Here is a 13,171-nt window from a genome sequence, read left to right as displayed (position 1 = left end):
CATTTTTATTTTCTAATTAAGAAATTTTGCTAAATAGCATTCATGCAATGTGAATGTCTAATTACTTACATACAATTTCTTTAAAAGATAAACTTCCATAGCTATTGTATAAATTTTTAAAATTCAAAATGTAGAAGGCCTTGCACATATTACTTGAAATTTATAGAATGTGATTTGAGGTGGATGAGAAATCTGAGAGTAATCAGCCTTAAAAGATGTCCTTCAAATTCTTAAAAAACCTCCACACAGTAACAACAAATCATCATTTGTTTTTCCCATTAGTTTTCTACTATTAACATATATTCTATAAAGTATTTATATATATATATATAAAAACATATATTCTATAAACTTGGGCAAGAAAAAAAGAGCAGAACATAAATCCTAACATATATAATCCCTACATGCTTGAAATCACCTAAATGCTTGAAAATTATCCAACAACAGCAGCAAATTCATAGATTATATCCTAAATCAGGCATCTGCAAACTAACAGTCAGCTGGCCAAATCTGGCTAGCCACCTGTTTTTCTCAAGGCCCATTTTTTAATGACTGAAAAATATAAAAACAAAACAAGACTATTTTATCATATGAAAATTGTAAGAAATTCAAATTTCAGTGTTCATAAATTTGGTTTTATTGGAACACAGTCACACTCCTTCATTTATGTACTGTCTATAATTCCCTTCACACCGCAACAGCAGAGTTGAGTAGTTCTGTCAGAAACTGTATGGCACATAAAGCCTAAAATATCTGGCCCTTTAAAAAAAAGGTTCGCAGAGCTCTGTACTACTCGATGGCTTGTTCTTAAATTACAGGTTTGTTCTTTTAACTGATAGGAAGTACTTTCATCAGGCTAAAACAACAATTTTTGTGGAGTCTGACAGAATGTTGTGTTTAGTGAAAAATTAAAACCAAATGTGCAAAAGGCAATGGCACAGGGCCCTCAAATTCTAGAAGCCTGGCAAATATATCTGATGCCAGAACACAGAATATCTGAATGAATGAAACATCAGGCAACTTAAAGTAATTCTCTAAAGGCAATGGAGTCCTCCAACAAGGAAGGGACTTAACCCACATTTTGATGTCTCTTGTGGGTAGTTCTGTGATTAAATAGTACGAATGACAAAATACAATGACAGATAATACCTTGAGGTATAATACCTTGAGGTTTATATAGGTGCTCAATATCAACCTAACTCATATTGAACCTCTTTGGTTCCTCAAGGTATTATTATCTGGGGAATTTTAAGTTCTCTCATTGCCATTTTGCCAACAACATAACAAATTTAGAGAGGTTTAAGTGAATGCTACTGATATATGAATTCTTTAAAGACAGAAGTTACATCTTCTCCCCACCACCTCCTCCCACCCTTCATGCCTAGCATAGTTACTTAATATTATCTTATAAATATATGAATATGAAATAACTTACTCAAGGTAACCAGGATTCAAATCAGATTCAATTCTGTGTATTTCCAAGCCCTAAATATGCTTTTCCCCTCCTTCTATGTGTCATGATTATGTGTCCTACATCAAGAAGTAACTGAATATATCAACTATACAAAAATACTTCAAAATTGTCATTAAGTTCATAAATAAAATTTATTATGTCCAATAAACTGCCCATATGTTTTCACATGATAAATTAAGAGATTAAAGAGAGCCACTCTAACTAAAAATCTACTCAGGAGACAGACTGACATACACGCAATTTAGGATAAACAGTTTATTACTTGACTTAAATGATAACTAATCTTCTATTTCTGTTGGAATAAAAATATCATCAGAAAAATTCTAAGTTAACAGTTTTATAAGGAATCCTATAATGGATTTTAAAACAAAGGAGGCATCCCAAATAATAATTTATTCATATCCTTCCCAATTTAATCTATGTAAAAATATAAGGTCAAGGAAATATGGTTTTTCAGAACAGTTTCTGAAAATGCTTCTAAGAACCATTAAAATGCTAGCATTCACTGGCTACCTCCAAGTGGGGATGGAATGGAAAGATACGGTATAGGTAGGTATTCTCAAACTTATTTGGGATAACATTCATTGAATACTTTACTGGATATAGACTTCAAGACATTTAAGGTCCTTTTTTTTCTTTTTTTAAAAGACATATAGGGTAACTGAGTAAAATCTTTCTCTCCAAGGCAAAATTTCCCTGAATTAAAATTTTTTCTGGAATAGGGAAGTGGGACAGTTTTGGGAGAAATGTCATTCTGTTTATCAGAACAAACAAACCCTCAAATGCATAATGATTACAGTAAAGAAAAAAAGGCAACAGGCTTCCCTCCTTTAAATCAGAGAAGAATTTGAGGAAGGAGAATGAAGGGAAAAAAGGATGACAGGACTAAAATTAATTTTAAGACTGTAATCTAAGACTAATGTGGGTAAGCAGCTGGAAATAGCTAGTAACTGAAAAGCAGAGCAAAGCAAAAGATGAGAAAGGGAAACCTAGATATACCTAAATTTGCTTGTAAAGTAAACACAGGCATTATAAACACACCATTTTGCCTTCCCATGAACTTTTTGCACCCACATCCTAGTATGTAGGATATACCTACATCCTAGTGGGTATATACCTAGTATATACCCACATCCACTACCTAGTGCTGACCTATGACTTCATTCTCACCTCTGTCAGCCCAATAGACCATAATTTTCTCAGAAGAAAAGTACCATGGATCTCTGAAAACACACAGACTAAGAATCTAACTCTGGGTCTACTATTTACCATAATTTTCAGCATGTTCCTTAACCAAGACTCAATTTTCTCATCAATTTTAAATGTGATAACAGGGGCATAAAAGGACTGTGGGGACTAAATCAGAAACATAACTAAAATAACATCTAGAACAGTGTATAGTATGTATCAGTAAGCTGTGCTTATCTGAATGGCTATCCTATTACTCTAAATATCTGTGCACTTGTATGTTTCAAGACTTCAGTCAAATGTCATTCATTAAATGATTAGCAGCTTTTGACCTAATAGTTTACAAATTACTTGTAGGGTTTGCAAAATAAACAATGTTTCTTCTTTAAGGTCCCCAGTCAACTCTGATATCAACTATAGGCCAATTAAGGCCTTCAGTCTAGGACCTAAAGATTACATCACTAACTCTAAGACAAATGTACTTTAAACAGTTTTCTGGTTTTGAATTTAAATAATCTGAGCAACACGTATATTAAACAAAACAGAAACTCTCAATGAAGCCTAATGCTGCCAATTTTCCTAGGTCATTCTTTGTGTATGGACTTATTTTGAGATTTCGAACCTTGAGGATTTAGGATAGGCAGAAACTCAGCAAGTATTTAACCTCTAAAATGGCTAATCACTGAAAAAAAGTTCAGAATACTATCAGCGACTTTCACATTGTACTCCAGGAACACCTCAGGGGAAAGGAGGTTGTGTCTCCAAAGTTACTGAAGGAAAGGAAGGAGCAGGTGGCTGAGCTGAGGCTCCAGCCACCAGTGAGTGCGTGTGTGCTCAGTCACTTCAGTCTTGTCCAACTCTTTGCGATCCCATGGACTATAGCCCACCAGTCTCCTCTGTCCATGGGATTCTCCAGGAAAGAATACTGGAGTGGGTTGCCATTCCCGTCTCCAGTGTCTAGCCACTAGACACATCCTATCCCATACCCTATCCCTTGGAACACAGAGTATATCTTAAGATCAATACTGTATACCAGATTTACTTCAAAGAAAGAGATCAATGACTTCAAAAATGTTTAAAAACCCCTGATCTTGACCAAACATCAGTTTCCTAGAAAATCTAAGGGACATCAATCAGGTCACCACTGTTAATTTTGTAAGGTATAAAACTTGTATACATTGAGCATTTTATACAGAACACTTTCAAACTTGTTACTGCTCTAACACTGTCATTCTTTCCTCTATTTTTTCTCAGTTACTGCGCTACAATTGAGCACAATGGGAAGGATCATTATGGAAGGCAAAATAGTATGACTTGGCTTTAAAGTAAAGATGGAAAGACTACAGTAATTATAAAAAGTCAAAGAATTCTGGCATTCAGTGGAACAGTGGTTAGGAGAATATGATGAAAGGAGAAATTGGTATTCTTCAAATCCATTTAGTTTTAAAAGTTCTAGTTTGTAATCATACCAAAACCTGAATGATTACTCTGGCATTTAAATGTTCCAAGATATTAGGGTGAGTTTATACAGCATTTTCTAGAGTTAGAAGTAAATTAAAAAAAACAAACAAACAAACAAAAAAAAACAGATAAATCTAAAGGACTCAAGGGGCAATAGTGATCTATCTAATGTTCTATTTCATCTGAAATTTAAGTCAATGATTATTAAACAAGGTTTTTATATCTAATCATGTGGCCTCTCGATTTATCTTAAAAATAAATCTGCTTTCATCAATGCAAATAAGACCAAATATAAGAAAATAAGAACCTTAATGCTATCACAGAGTGAGGGAGGGAAAGCAACATGGATTGTTGAAAATTGATCACCACCTCTACAAGCCTCCGACTAGAGTGAAAGTCACTCAGTCGTGTTCAACTCTTTGCGACCCCATGGACTATACAGTCCATGGAATTCTCCAGGCCAGAGTACTGGAGTGGGTAGCCTTTCCCTGCTCCAGGGGATCTTCCCAACCCAGGGATAGAACCCAGGTCTCCCTGGGTAAAGAGGTATTTTAAAATCACTGGAATAAATGCATGACAGAAAATTTTAACAGTTTGTGGAAAGATATTATAATATCAATAAAAGAGGAGTGGGTATTAAAATTTATTCTTCACCTCTACCTTAGGTAGAGATCATAAGCTCCAACTGAATGGAACAAAAACAAAAGTCAGACAGCATCACATATAATAAAATTATTGAGTTAACGGACACAAATATTTTTAATTTCTTTCTGTTAAATGAGAAAATAAGGTAGAAAGAAAAGTTGCTCTAATATTAAGTAATATCTGTATAATAAAATATTCAACCCTCAAACTTGTCAGAATGAATTTTTTCTGACTGATTCACTTACTAAAGACTGATTTAAAAAATACAACTCATTAGCTACTTCAATGATTCATATAGTTACTGAGGTACCAAATTCAAGGTCATTATACTTTGGACAAATGGCACTTAAACCTTTTTGCCCACAGCTGGTAATAACAATGTTTCATTCACATTTCTAGGCAAAATCTTTCAAATTAGTTTTGAGACAGAAGAAATCTTTGATATTTTATAGCACATACCAAAACAGCACTGAACTAAAAGGGACATCTAGAGCCTTATAACAATAATCAATGTAAAATAGATGTTCCAGTCAAGAATATCAAATGTACAAGAAACTATTTCTTCCAACCTTTGCTGTAAAGATTAGGTTAGAATAATGCCCTATATGAAAAATGAAATTCTGTAGTGAGAACTTCCTTGCAGCTTTGTATCCGATTTACATTTAGATAAAATCTATCACAAAACATGTATACCCTAATTCCAGGATGATTTTGAGTTAGCATGACCTGAAAAATTCTCAGTCTTTCTCTGCCCAAGAGTCAAACTTTAATACTAACAATTATATATAAATCTTTGCTTGAATCTCTGACACCCAAAAGATCTATGTTATACTGCAGAATTCAATATAAAAAATATGAAAAGTTTATATATGCAACATTTTGGGATCTTATCACCAAATAAAAGCTGTTCACCAAATAAAAGCTGTTTCCTTGCTGTTCAAAGGAAATCCAATCAACATATCAGCAATTTTGAGTGTAGCCTATTCTGCTGTATTGCCTTTATCATTTAATAATATGTAATGTCAAAGATGGTAGACAGCCAAAAAGAAATTAGGCAACCCTCAACTAAAATGTATGCTGCCTTAAGTTAACTTAAAGTGCACCAGCTCACAACATTTTTAAGAGCCTGAAGGATTTTGACTCCCTCCACAAACATACAGCATCCATAACCATTTCAATACCTAAAAATATATAATATTTAATCTCATTTTCAATTTTTAAAAGCTACTTTATACCTACCATCCTCACAGCTGTATTAGGTTGGTACAAAAGTAACTGTGGTTTCAGACCATGAATTTTAAATCACTGTAACTAGGCTCAAACATGTCTTTATTAATCAAAATAGGAACCATTACAGTCAACATATTTTTGCCAAAGAGAAGTTTATTTCTACAGTGTAAAATTCAGGCCTCAGGATTCGACAAATTTTTGGAAACCATTCTCTGTGTCCTGTAGAGGTGTTTCAAGAAGTGGTAGTCAGTTGGATAGAGGTCAGGTTTTGGAAACCATTCTCTGTGTCCTGTAGAGGTGTTTGAAGAAGTGGTAGTCAGTTGGCGAGAGGTAAGGTGAGCACGGCAGATGAGGCAAAACTTCATAGACCAATTCATTCAACTTTTGAAACGCTGGTTGTACATCATGTGGCCGGGCGTTGTCATGGAGAAGAACTGGGCCCTTTCTGTTGACCTATGCTGGCGGCAGGTGTGTTCAGTTTTTGGTGCATCTCATCGATTTGCCGAGCATACTTCTCAGATGTAATGGTTTTGCCAGAATTCAGAAAACTCTAGATCACCAAAATTCAGCAGCAGATCACCAGTGACCATGACCTTTTTTGGGTTGCAAGTTTGGCTTTTGGAAGTGCTCTGCGGCTTCTTCTTGGTTCAACCACTGAGCTGGTCGCCACTGATTGTCATACAAAATCTACTTTTTGTCGCACATCACAATCCAATTGAGAAATGGTTCACTGTTGCTGCACAAAATGAGAAGACCACACTTCAAAATGATTTTTTTTTGATTTGCAGTCAGCTCATGAGGCACCCGCCTATCACGTTTTTTCACCCTTCCAATTTGCTTCAAATGCTGAATGGTCAACATTGAGTTCTTCAGCAAAACTTTCTGTAGTTTTAAGAGGATCAGCTTTGATGATCCTCTCAATTGGTCCTTGTCACCTTCCAATGGCAGACCACTGTGCTCCTCTATCTTCAAGGCTCTCATCTCTGTGGCAAAACTTCTTGAAGCACCACTGCACTGTATGTTCGTTATTAGTTCCTGGGTCAAATGTGTTGATGTTGTGAGTCGTTTTTGCTGCTTTATGACCCATTTTGAACTCAAACGAAAGAAATTTGCTTTTTGACTAACATCATTTCCATAGTCTTAAATATAAACAGCAAGTAGTAAGTCATTGGCAAAAAAACAAAGCGAGAAATGTGCATTAAAATGATGTGTAACATAACCACATTTATTAAAGAATGCATTCCAATATCAAAAGGCAAAGATCAACAATGCAAACTGCAATTACTTTTGCACCAACCTAATACTTCTTACAAGGCTGTATATTGTCACACTGCTTATTTAACTTATATGCAGAGTACATCATGAGAAACGCTGGACTGGAAGAAACACAAGCTGGAATCAAGACTGCCGGGAGAAATATCAATAACCTCAGATATGCAGATGACACCACCCTTATGGCAGAAAGTGAAGAGGAACTAAAAAGCCTCTTGATGAAAGTGAAAGAGGAGAGTGAAAAAGTTCGCTTAAAGCTCAACATTCAGAAAACGAAGATCATGGCATCTAGTCCCATCACTTCATGGGAAATAGATGGGGAAACAGTGGAAACAGTGTCAGACTTTATTTTGGGGGGCTCCAAAATCACTGCAGATGGTGACTGCAGCCATGAAATTAAAAGACACTTACTCCTTGGAAGGAAAGTTATGACCAACCTAGATAGCATATTCAAAAGCAGAGACATTACTTTGCCAACAAAGGTCCGTCTAGTCAAGGCTATGGTTTTTCCTGTGGTCATGTATGCATGTGAGAGTTGGACTGTGAAGAAGGCTGAGCGCCGAAGAATTGATGCCTTTGAACTGTGGTGTTGGAGAAGACTCTTGAGAGTCCCTTGGACTGCAAGGAGATCCAAGCAGTCCATTCTGAAGGAGATCAGCCCTAGGATTTCTTTGGAAGGAAGGATGCTAAAGCTGAAACTCCAGTACTTTGGCCACCTCATGCGAAGAGTTGACTCATTGGAAAAGACTCTGAAGCTGGGAGGGATTGGGGGCAGAAGGAGAAGGGGACGACAGAAGATGAGATGGCTTGATGGCATCACTGACTTGATGGACGTGAGTCTGGGTAAGCTCCGGGAATTGGTGATGGACAGGGAGGCCTGGCGTGCTGCGATTCATGGGGTCGCAAAGAGTCAGACAAGACTGAGCGACTAAACTGAACTGAACTGAATACTTCTTATGCTCCTATTACCTGGACCTATTTTAATTTATATTCACATTTGCTTAAAAGGAACATATTACATCTTTGATACCGATAAAGTACAGTTTTGTTTGCCATTTTCTTCTCATTCACATGGCATAACTATTTCTTGGCATTTTCTCTTCTGGCTTTCTGTTTGACTTAAGGCTTTATTTACTAAATACTATAAACCATAAAATTAGAATCAAGTTGGACCTTCTCCTCTGTTCATATGATCTGAAAAGTAGTTTTAAAATCATACAATCTGGATAAAACAGCCACAGGGAGCAAATACTATGGGAGGAAAAGCAAATCTTCAAGATACTGTAGTCTGAGAATGTTGACATTTTGAGAATGCCTGTTACAAATACTATCATTATAATACAAAATACTATTATAAATACTAAATTCAGAAAGTTAACTACCTGACTTTTTAAAAGTGATATTTCATTGTTATTATTTTCTGTCTAGCAGTACTACTGCACTATAACCAGAAAAAAAAAAAATCCTTTTCTTTTAGTCTATTTTTTAAAAGAAATTGTTCTATAATTTATCTATTAGCACCAATTCTCAATGTTGACTATATTTCATAATCACAAAGCTGTTATTTAAAGCTCATGCTGGCATCCCCATCCCAAATTTAAACATCTATTAAAGGATATCAAAGAAATCTGTATGTTTTTAAAAGCTCCACAAGTGATGCTAATACATCATCAGGATTAGCAATAGTCAATCTAATATATAGTAACACAGCATGTATTTCCTGCACATTCCACTTTAGAGAATCTCTAAAATTAGTTGTTATTCTTTATATACTCTTCCATTAAAAATTACAGACCAAAATTGTGACATACAGCAGAAACTTCATTAGGATATGAGAAGTCCAAGGGGTTGTTATGGTTACTCAGTTATTTTAGAAAATGAGAATTATTCTTAAAGAAAATTAGTAAAATACTATGTTCTCCTGACATAAAAACACATCCAATACTTTAAAAATTGTACTATAGTACAAGCATAGCTCATTTTATTGAGCTCTGCTTTACTGCACACTTTGCAGATGTAACATTTTTTACAAATTGAAGGTTTCTGGCAATCTTGATCTAGCAAGTCTTTTGATCCCATTTTCCCAACAGCATTTGCTTACTTTCTCTCTGTGGATCACATTTTAGTAATTCTTACAATATTTAAAACTTCTTCATTATTATATTTGTTATGGTGATCTGTGATCCATGATCTTTGATGTTACTACTGTAATTGTGTTGGGGTGGCACAAACTGTGACCATATGACAGTGCTCTTAATTGATAAAATGTTGTGTGTCTTCTGACTGCTCCACTGACCAGCCATTCTCTCCCTCTCCTCGCACTTCTCTATTCTCTGCTACTGCTGCTAAGTCACTTCAGTCATGACCGACTCTGTGCGACCCCATAGACGGCAGCCCACCAAGCTCCCCTGTCCCTGGGATTCTCCAGGCAAGAACACTGGAGTGGGTTGCCATTTCCTTCTCCAATGCATGAAAGTGAAAAGTGAAAGGGAAGTCGCTCAGTCATGTCCAACTCTTAGTGACCCCATGGACTGCAGCCTACCAGGCTCCTCCATCCATGGGATTTTCCAGGCAAGAGTACTGGAGTGGGGTGCCACTGCCTTCTCTATTCTCTAAGACACCACAATACTGAGATTAGGCCAACTAGTAACCCTACAATGGCCTCTGAGAGTCCAAATGAAAGGAAGAGTTCTACATCTCTGACTTTCACCAAAAGCTAGAAAGGATATAGCCTAGTGAGGAAGGTATGCTGAAAGCTAAGGGACAAGCTGAAAGCTAGGCCTCCTGAGCCAGTTAGTCAGGTTGTAAATGCAAAGAAAAAGTTCTTGAAGGAAATTAAAAGTACTACTACAGTAAACACACAAACTGTAAGAAAGCAAAACACCCTTACTGGGGATATGGAGAACATTTGAGTGGTCTGGACAGAAGATAAAACCAATTACAACATCCCCTTAAGCCAAAGACTAATCCAGAGCAACTCAATGAAGGCTGAGAGAGGTGAGGAAGAGTAGAAGTGTGAAGACGTAGAGGTTGGTCCATGAGGTTTATGGAAAAAAGCTGTTTCCTTAACAATGAAAGTACAAGGTGAAACAGCAAGTACTGATGTAGAGGCTGCAATGAGTCATCCAACAGACCAGCTGAGATAATTACTGAAAGTGGCAACAGTAAACAACAGGTCAATGTAAACAAATCAATCTTCTATTGGAAGAAGATGCCACCTAGGACTTTCGTAGCTCAAGAGAAGTCAGTGCCTGGGTTCAAAGCTTCAAAAGACAGGCTGACTCACTTGTTAGGGGCTTTTACAATTGGTGACTTGAAGTTACAGCCAATGCTCATTTACCATTCCGAAAATCCTAGGACCCTTAAGAATTATTACTAAATCTACTCTGCCTGTATTCTGTCTGAATATTCATTGGAAGGATGATGTTGAAGCTAAAGCTCCAATTCTTTGGCCACCTGATATGAAAAATCAACTCAGTGGAAAAGATCCTGATGCTGGAAAAAACTCAGGTCAGCAGAAGAGGGTGACAGAGGATTAGATGGTTGGATGGCATCACCAACTCAATGGACATGAGTTTGAGCAAACCTGTGAAGGACAGGGAAGCCTGGCGTGCTTCAATCCATGGGGTCGCAGAGTCGGCTATGACTTATCGACTGAACAACTAATACTACGACTCTGCCTGTGCTCTATAAACGGACAACAAAACCTGGAAACGGACAACAAAACCTGGATGATCACACATCTGTTTACAACATGGTTTACTAAATATTTTAAGCCCCCTGTTGAGTCCCAGTGCTCAGAAACAAAGAGATTCCTTTCAAAATATTACTGCTCACTGACAATGTACCTGATCATCCAAGAGCTCTGATGGAGATGTTCAAGATTAATGTTGTTTTCATTCTTGCCAACAAAACATCCATTCTACAGCCCACAGGTCAAGGAGTAATTTCAACTTACAAGTTTTATTATCTAAGAAATACATTTTGTAAGGCTATAAGCCACCTGTGGCCTTCCCAGATGGCACCAGTGATAACCTGCCTGCCGATGCAGGAGATGAAAAAGATGTGGGTTCGATCCGTGGGTTGTGAAGATCCCCTGGAAAAGGAAATGGCATTCCACTCCAGTATTCTTGCCTGGAAAATTCCATGGGCAGAGGAGCCTGGCGAGCTACAGCCCATGGAGTTACAAAGAGTCAGACACAACTGAGCGCCTGAGCACATAAAATACAGCTGCCATAAAATTCCTTCGATGTAATTCCTTTGATAGATCTAGGCAAAGTAAACTGAAAACTTTCTGGAAAGGATTCACTATTCTAGAGCTATTAAGAACATCGGGGATTCATGGGAAAAGGTCAAAATATTAACAGGAATGTGGAAGAGATAGATTTCAACCCTCATGGATGACTTTGAGGGGGTTAAAGCTTCAGTGGAGGAAGTAACCACAGATGTGATGGACAGCAAGATAACTAAAAGTAGAAATGGAGCCTAAAGATGTGACTGAACTGCTGCAATCTCATGATAAAATTTCATGCTCAGTGGTAAAGAATCCACCTGCCAATGCAAGAGATGCACATGTGGGTTTGATCCCTGAGTTGGGAAGATCTCCTTGAGTAGGAAATGGCAACCCCCTCCAGTATTCTTGCCTGGAAAATCCCATGGACAAAGGAGTCTGGTAGGTTACAGTTCATGGAGTTCTAAAGAGTTGGACAGAACTGAGTAGCATTACTACTACAGAGAAATCAATGGCAAAAAGAAGAGTCAATTAATGTGCAAACATCATTGTTGTTTTAGAAATGGCCAGAGCCTCCTTCCAGCAACCATCACCCTGACTCATCAGTATTGAAGCAAGACACTCCACCAGCAAAAAGATTATGACTTGCTGAAGGCTTAAAAGATGGTGAGCATTTTTTAAGTGGTATTTAAAAATTAAAGCATGTACACTGCTTTTTCAGATATAAGGCCACTGCACACTTAACAGATTATGGTATAAATATAACTTTTATACACACTGTGAAACCAAAAACTTCATGTGACTCGCTTTATTTTGGTATTTGCTTTACTGTGGTGGTATGGAACTAAACCGGCAGTATCTTTGAGGTATATGCCTGTATAAGATACTAAAACCAAATTTCTCAGTATTGTCAACTGGTGCTGAATGTACTTAAGTGTGAAAACATATTTGTCAGAAAAAAAACATTTGTGAAGTTCTGTCAGTCCAGCATATCCTGGATTGGCAAATTTGATGAATATGATAAATCATCTTAAAACTAAATATTTCCAAAAAAGAATACCACTCTTTTTCAAAAGACTAACTAGGGTCATTAACTTATAAGTAATATACCACTTTAGTTATACAGAGAGAGCACAGAACAATAGTTGAAAGCTTCACTTTCAAATAAGACGCTGGAGAATTTTAACAATTAACTTACTATATGTAGCAAATTAACCTCTCTGGGCTTCTGTTTTCACAGAAGAGAGGTGAAACTTAAACAGAAATGTCATCTAGCTCCACATGTAACATGCTAAAACTTTATTTTCCCTCCTTCATTAATGGGGTGGTTCCCAACCAGAGGACATTTGCCTCTACCCCAAAGGATACGTGGCAATATCCAGAGACATTTTCGGTTGCCACGACTCGGGGTGGGGGCCGGGGGATGGGCTACAGATATCTAATGTATCATGTAGAGATGCTGCTAAGTATCCTATGTTACACATGACAACTCTCTCTCCACCCCCAAAGTCAATAATGTTTAGAAACCTTGGTTTGATGAATACATTAGAATTATATGTTGACACAAAAACTGCTTGTGTATTATGTGACAACTAAAGGCTGTTATCAAATTTATTTATTCAACAAATACTTACTATGCCTCTATGATGCTTAAGTGCTATACCAGAGTC

At 36.9% G+C, this 13,171-nt stretch overlaps 1 protein-coding gene across 3 annotated transcripts in view; it reads right to left on the bottom strand.

The window, feature by feature from the left end:
- TLK1 (tousled like kinase 1) overlaps window positions 1-13,171 on the bottom strand; it is a 181,177-nt gene that overhangs the window by 64,645 nt on the left and 103,361 nt on the right. The gene's annotated exons all lie outside the window — the stretch shown is intronic.

This window comes from Bos taurus, chromosome 2, assembly GCF_002263795.3.
Source record: "Bos taurus isolate L1 Dominette 01449 registration number 42190680 breed Hereford chromosome 2, ARS-UCD2.0, whole genome shotgun sequence".
Classification (NCBI taxonomy): domain Eukaryota; kingdom Metazoa; phylum Chordata; class Mammalia; order Artiodactyla; family Bovidae; genus Bos; species Bos taurus.
Note: the sequence above shows the minus strand (reverse complement) of the source record. Positions and strands in the feature narration are given on the sequence as shown.